We start from the raw sequence: 8,204 nt of genomic DNA on the forward strand, positions 1-8,204 counted from the left end.
CCAAATGCCTTGTATATACTGATCCATCCATCTATCTATATACTTTGAAAAATCACATATATTCCTTAATGAAACACAGAAAGAACGTTGGAAACATGAAGGTCCTCCATGGTTCCTCTTTTCACTGAATTTCATCTTGAAATCCCGGGGCCCAGGACCACTGGAGTGGAGCAGGGAGTGAGCCCTGGGCAGGGAGCCCCCCGTGCAGCCTGCTCTGCCCCCTCCCTTGCCCACGGGGTGCAGCCCCTCCCTACTCGGACACAGAACACACCCGATGTTTCCCGGGAGTCCCCAGGTGCCGGCCCTATTGAATGTCACACGGTGCCCTGCGTGTGGCAGAGGCCGGTGCGTGCTGGCTGAATTTCATTACGTTTTAATCCCAGCCCTGCCTGATCAGCCCCACAACGTTGGGCAAATGACTCCTGCTCCCTGGAAATCTTCCAGGCTCCCCACGTGTTGCCAGATCTTTTAACTGAAGGTAAGCGGGCCACATATGTCAAAAACATTTTCTGTTTTATTTTGCATTTGTTGCATTTTCCAATTTTATAAGAAACTAATTAATGATAATTATATAAAAATAAGAAAATACATAAGAGCAAAAACAAAGAGCATCCATTGCTTGATCACTAGGGTTAGCTCCTCACAACAACTCTGTTTGTGAACATTTCTAAGCTGTGGTTGACACGACAAACACACACTCAACAAGAAGAACGCAAAGGAATAAAAACTATAACGGAGACTGCAGTGAGCTACCACTACACAACCATTAGACAAACTAAAATTATAAGCTTGACAACACCAACGATTGACAAGTATATGGAACAACTAGAACCCTCTCATACATGGCCCTATCAGTTTGGTAAGCCATCTGACAGTTTTCTATGAAGTTAATATACACTTGCCATATGACCCAGTAATCTTACTCCCAAGTATTTACTGAAAAGAAACAGAAATCCACATCCAAACAAAAATCTACATGCAAATGTTCACAGAAGCTTTATTCACAATAGTCACAAACTGGAAAGAACCCAAGAATCCATCAACTGATGAACGACTGAATAAATTGACGTATATGTATACAATGGAATAACTACTCAGCAACAAAAAGGATCAAACTATCAATACACAACAACATAGATGATTCTCAAAGGCACTGTGCTACGTGAAAGAATGCAGAAGCAGAAGACTGTATCCTGCATGATTCCATTTATACAACATTCTAGAAAAGGAAAAACTATAAAAAAAGAAAGCGGCTTGACAATTGCATGAGGCTGGGATGGGAGAGGGGGTTGACTACAAGGTGGCACCAGGGAGAACTGTGTGGTCGTGGAGATGTCATGTATCTTCACTTATGCGGCTACACAACTGCATATATTTGCCTAAACTCATTGAACTGTATATGCAAAGGGGTGAACTTTAATGTATGTAAATTAAACCTCAGTAGACCTGACCATATAAATGTATATATGTATATATATGTGTGTGTATATATGTGTGTGTATATATGTATATATGTGTGTGTGCATGTATGTATGTGTATATATATATAATTACATGACAACACTAAATACTGGAGGGGATGCAGAGAATCTACGTCACTCGTACATCGATGCTGGAGCAGTAGAATGGAAATCATTTTGTCATGTTTCTTAAAAAAACTAAATATCCAGCTACCTTACAACATAGTAATTATCCTAGTAAGTGTCCCCAGGAGGGAAAAATGAAGATTTGTGTTCACACAAACCCCTGTGAACAAACGTTTAAAGTAGCTACTTCATCATAGCCCAAAACTGGAAACAACCCCAAAGTCCTTCAATGTGGGAGTGAATTTTTTAAAAATGCTGATCCACCCATATTATGGAAAACTACTCCACAATAAAAAGAAACAAACTATCGAATTACACAACAACCTGGAAGGATCTCCAGAGAATTATACTGAGTGAAAAATGTCAATCTCCAAGGGTCGAATGTTGTGTGATTCTATTTACATAAACTTCTTGAAGTGAAAATTACAGAAACAGAACAGGTTGGTGGTCAGCAGGGCTGAGGGCAGGAGGATCAGGCTGTAAACGGGCACCAGAGGGCTCCTTGTGGGGAGGAGATGCTGTGTGTCTTGACCGCATCCACGTCGATCTCCTGGTGGTGATGTTGCACCATGGCGTTTCCGGATGTTACCACTGGAGGAAACCGTGTAAAACGTACCAGACAAATCTATGTACAATTTCTGACAACCGCCTGCGGGTCTACAAGTATCCCAGATAAAAGGCTTACATAAAAATACACGAAGAGAAAAACGCAACATCTCAATATTGTAATATAAATACAAATTAAATTATACAAATATAAATACAAATACAAATTAAAAGGGCGTGTGGCCAGATTGCTGCTGCTCGTGAGAACGTGGAGGTGGAGATGGGTCTGCAACAACGGTCACTTCACTGGTAACGGAGCTGACCACACGTTTCTCCCTGAAACACTCTCCTGAGTGTCCCCCACCTTCCCAGCACCCCTGCTGGTTTCTCCCTGACTCTAAGTACCCGAGCGTGCCAGGGTGTCACCCTGGGACTGCCCTCCCCCTCCACTCTCGCCAATGCACGTTCCCGCCTGCCGTAGACTCTGCAAACACAGCCCGCTGGAGTCACCCAGCAGTGGTCCCCGTGGCCTTCCCATCCACCCTGCCAGTGCCCCCAACTAAAATCTGACAGCCATTTTTGAAACTTTACTTCCCCCACATCCAAATCTAATCCATTCACAAATTTTACTTTTTCTATCTTCAAAATATACCAAACGCTGTCATTTCTTACTATGTCCTTGCTACCCCTTGTTCCTCTCCGTGCCCCGCTATGATATGTACTCCACACAGGAGCCAGAATGATCTTTTTTTTTTAAATAAAACCTCTAAGAAACTTGAAATTCTGTAATATCTACTAATTTCACCAAAAATGAAAAGTCAACCAAAGCCTTACAAGGTCCTACAGTGTCCCACAAAGCCCTTGTTACTTCTCTGACCTCACGTACCCACCCTTTCCCCCGCTCCCCTCACACAGCAGCCACCACACGGACCCACTGCTCTTTTTCAACATGGCGGGCTCACTCCTGCCTCAGCCCTCACTCTGGGTAGCCCCACTGCTGGGACGATCTTCCTTACCTATTTGCTTTGCTAACTTTATTGCCTCAAATGTCACCTTCTCGATGTGGCCGTCCTGACCACCTTATGCCACTATTTAACCTCTGCCCTGCTCTGTTTCTATTTTTCCCATACAGAATATATCACCTTCTAATATACACCAAAGTTTTCATATTCAACGTGTTTGTTGCTCATTGTTTGTCTTCTCCTGATGGAGAGAGACTCCTTGAGGACTGGGATAGTTATCTGTCTAGTCCCTGATGTTTCTCAAGAGTTTATAGCAGCCTTGTTAGAAAGTAGGTTCTCAAGAAATACTGGTTGAATTAATGCAGCCTGAACTGGGCCCAAATCCAAGCTCTAATAACTATCTGCTGTGTGAACTTGAGCAAGTTATTTAAATTCTCATGATCTCAGTGTCTTCATCTGGAAATAGAATTGAACCTAAAGGAACTGATGCAAAGACTAACAGGGATACCATTTGTGAAGGGCCGGGCCTGCACTGTGGGTGCAGAAGAAGGTGGAACATCTGTTCTCCAACCTGGTGGATTCTCCTAACCAGGTGCAGGCTCTTTAGAAGAGGCACAACCACACCACTTGCTGCCTTGCATCATAAGGATGCAAGACGAGGTGCCATGTGATGTGTGCCTCCCACGAGCCTGGCGTGTGCTAAGTGCTTTCCATGCCCGATCCCATTTAATCCGGTAACACTCCCGGGAAGCAGGATCAGTTACTAACCTCATTGTATGGATGAGGAAACAGAATCACAGAGCTAGTGCAGTCCTTGTCTAGGTCATGCAACCTGCAAGCGGGCGTCTGCCTTCAAGCCCTGACTCTTCAGCATTGTCCTCTCTGCTCCTCTGATCCACCCAGGCACCTCCTATTTCTGCTAAATATGACAATTATAAATCCTTCTGCAGGGAGCATACTTGGGCACACATCCCTATGCTCTTGACTGATTGTGCATTGAGGATAAATCCCTATGAGTGAAATGCTGGCAAAAGTTCGTGAACATATTTTAAGCTCTGATAGTAGTTGCCAAATTTCCCTCCTGACTACTTTTTTCACACTTTCCAGGCCCATCAACAGAAAATGGTGTCCAATAAACAACCTTATTAAAGCCCTTGCATTTTTGCACTGAATATACTTTCTGTCATTTGTCATCTGATATTAATTTTTAATTCTTAGCATTAAAAATAAGACACCAGCATTTTGGTAAATAAGGTAATTTCTCTTTGGAGAATTTACCCTCCCTTTGGATATATTCCTTTGATCAAGAACTCATGATTAATAGTTCAAATATTTTACAGAAGGAGATAACTGCCCCCTCATTCATTCCCCAAATATTTACTGAGAAGTCACCGTGGGTCAGACACTGTTCTGGGGTCCTCGTCTTTATGGGAGCCCCAACTCATCGTTCTTCCTACTTGAAATGAGTTTACCTTTTTCTCTGCCTGAAAAATTCCTCATCAACTTTCATGACTCAAATCAAGTGCCACCTGCTGCCCTGTGGAGTGTCCCCCTCTTCTCCTGGACCTGGGACCTCCAGGTCCTGTTTCTGCCCTTTACCCAGATGTGGGCGCATCCTGGGGCTGCAGAAAGAGGGAAGATTGCCCTGCTATCAGCCACCGCCATCCTGAACTTCTTGGTGGGGAGATGGACAGACTACAAGATACATCTTTTCAGTTGGTTCATGCTGGTGACATCCTTATTTACTTTGAGCATCATTATTTTGTTTTTACTGCTATTAATCACTCGATAACATTGAAACAAAATATGAATATTTCCTATAAAACTGTGAGCTATTCTAATGCTCGACACTCCTCTGAAGACCTTATTGTCAACATCTGTGCATCTTCCCTGGAAACTTATATTGAGATTATTTGCTACTAAGAGGAGGATTCCCCAAAGAGCGTGTTTTAGTTTCCTTGTCGCTAAAACAAATACGATGCAGTGGGCTGGCTCAAACAGTGGGAAATCATTGGCTTTTGGTTTTGAGGCTAGGAGAAGTCCGAATCAAGGCATCACCAAGTCAATGCTTGCTAACCAATGACTGGTACGCCGGGGCTGGCTGCTGACCCTGGGTCATTGGCGCCTCTGTCCCCATGGCCGTGCACGGGGCCACCTCTCCAGGTTCCACTGATCTTCAGCGTCTGGCTGCTCCCTCTGTGGCTTTTGTCTCTCTGTGGCCTTCCCTACCGGCCTTCAGACTGACCATCCAAAGTCACACCTTATCTGAAGTAACCTCATCAGAAGGGTCTACTTACAATGGGTTCACACCTACAGGAATGGATTAATATATGAACATGTGTTTCTGGAGTACAGAGCTCCAAACCTACCCAGAAGGACTCCATTTCATGACCTTCAAGCTGTGTAAATGTTCCTTGTCCCACGCAGCCCTTGGATGTTAGGCTGTGGTTGTGGCCATCATTGACTGGGCAGCAGGGGAAGCTCTGAGGGGTGTAGCTCGTGGATTGAGTGGTTTTGCTCCCTCCTTTACCCAACACCACCGTCCATGGCTGTCCTTAGGTGAAAAGTACGGGCCTTCTCACTTATGCCTCCACGTAGAAGACAGCTGGAGCATTTCTTATTCTGACTGTATTCTCTCCCATTGTGCTGACAAGTCTTCATGATTATTCAATTAAGCAGTTTCTTGTCTTCTCAAATACATCCTGAAGACTGCGAAGATTGCAGAGAATGATAACTCTGAAAAACATGTTACCTTTCTCCATATGACAGTGTCCGACCAGTCTTGCTCTTGCAAGAACAAGGTGACTGGTTCTCAGGAACTGCGTATTTCAGCACTACTGAGTTGCTAAATAGCCTGTAATTGTGTGTTGGCAGAAGCATTCTAAGACACAATTTTCTTATCATGTACACGTGCCAATCACCCACCCGCTCACTACCCCGCAAGGTCTCCTTTGTGGAAGGCCCAGCGGTCTCACGGAAAGGCCTTGTGCTGGACTGAAGCTGAGGGAGGGGGCATCTGCCCAGCCCAATCCCACATCCTATCCATCATTGTTAGGAAACACCTGCATGTTAGCTTTCCCAGTTAGTATATGTTGATGCACATGCAAGATTCAAAATTTGCTGAAATGAACAGGCACTGCTCCAGGTAACAGGGCGGAAACTTATCATGCACAGCACCTGGGCCTCTACAGTGACGTTGCAGCCATCCCATAAGGAGGTCCAGGAGGGGTGGAGTGTCCGGTGGAGGGGGTCCCTGCTGTCCTCTCCGTAGGCCAGAACTGTTGGAGCTCAGGGTATTGGTTTTGCGAGGCTGCCAGCGCCCTTAAGGAGGGTGCCAGCCATGGCCCCATGCCCCCAGGTAGGGAGGCGGCTTGGGGTGGAGGGAACTGGGACCTGCAACTCAGTAGGTCGTTTGGGGACCAACCGGCAGCCTTGGCCTCACCTGGGGGCTTGTGAGCAAGGCACAATCTCAGGCCCTCTCCAGACTTATTGAATCAGACTTTATATTATTTTAACCTGATGCCCAGTGTCTCCGTTTGCAAGGTCTGCACCCCAGGCCACACCGCAGATTAGTCGGCTTAAACAACAGAAATGTATCATCCTGTGGTTCTGGAGGCCTGAGGTGCCGGAGTCCACGCCTCCTCTTACAGGGCAGGGTCCACTTCGTGCCTCCCCCGGCTTCTGGCAGGCGACTGCGATCCTTGGCTTGTGACATCACTCAGTCCCTGTCTCCGTCACATGACCACCATCTGTCTTTGTTTCCATCTGTCTGTCCGTGCCCAGATTTCCTCTGCTTATCAGGACCCCAGTCACGTTGGCTGAGGGCCACCCTGACCCACCCAGGTAACGTGCACACCTGTGGCAGGTGGAGAAGCTCTGGTTCAGGTCAGTGGTTGGAAGCAGCCACTGTACTAGAGAAGCACTTAGGAAATGGCTCTAAACCCCCATGCTTGGCACCCATCACCAAGGTGTGTTTTCCATTACTCAGGAATGGAAGAAGTCACCCAATTTTATAAAGCTCCATATGCAGCTGGGAGTAAGAACCTTAGGCCCAGACAGCCTATTGATATCACTTTAATTTCAATTCAGGACAAGAAACAATATCCAAATCAAGAAAAATTAGGAGCATTGAATGATTACTCAAGCTGCATGAGAAATATTATTTATGTCACCTGCACCAAGCAAGAGGACAAAATCAAATGTGTATCCCGGCATATGTAGGGAGCGGGGCTATTTAATATCTCAGAGTAATGATGGTAAAATAAAACCAACAAATGCGACTTATCCTGTCCCCAGTGCTCAGACCTGCAGAGTGGATAAATTTAATGTCACAGTGCTTTCAGGCACTGCTAAGGTTTATAACTATGATAAAATTTTGACATGAAATAAATTTTGATCCAGGTTTGGTTTTATTTGGAGGTTATAACTGACAGTGCATTAAAGTGCCTGGAATTATGATACAAATAGATGCTGTGGATTTCCTCGGTTTTTATCTGGGTCTCACTGCCCAAGAAGATGATGTGTGACACCTCCTGGCAGGTGAGCCGTAACACCTCCTGCTGCCCACGTGCTACCCGGGTTCGCAACCTCATGGGCCTTGGTCAGAGAGAGCTGGCCATGGCCCAGAGCACCACTTTGTGGCTCAGAGCCCGAGAGTGACATTCTAGAACATTCTATACCTTTTTCACCCAAATTGGTTTTGTCCCTTTCTTAGCTGCTACCACCCAAATATTCCACTAGCCCAGGCCTTGTGGGAAATTCATTCTGGGAGGGCTCCCTGTCCTCAAAAAGGTAGCAGCCTATTTGGTGACACAAGCAGTGCCCTTGAAGATAATCTTCAAAGTCAGAATCATGGCAGGTTGCTTTGGATTCAGACAAATGAGCATTCACTAATCAGTAATCACTTATTTTCCTGAAAACAAGCTGCACTTTTTTTCCTTTTAAACATGTACTTGATTTCATGATTAGGTAATAGATTCATAGGATCCAAAAGTCAAAACTCGGAAGAATATCTTGTGAAGTGTCTCTCCAGCCCGTCTCCCTGAGTCACTGGCCCTTCTCCAGAGAGCCCCACCGTTTTACTGATCCATGAGGGTGGTTCTGGAGATCT

This window comes from Choloepus didactylus, chromosome 15, assembly GCF_015220235.1.
Source record: "Choloepus didactylus isolate mChoDid1 chromosome 15, mChoDid1.pri, whole genome shotgun sequence".
NCBI lineage: Eukaryota > Metazoa > Chordata > Mammalia > Pilosa > Megalonychidae > Choloepus > Choloepus didactylus.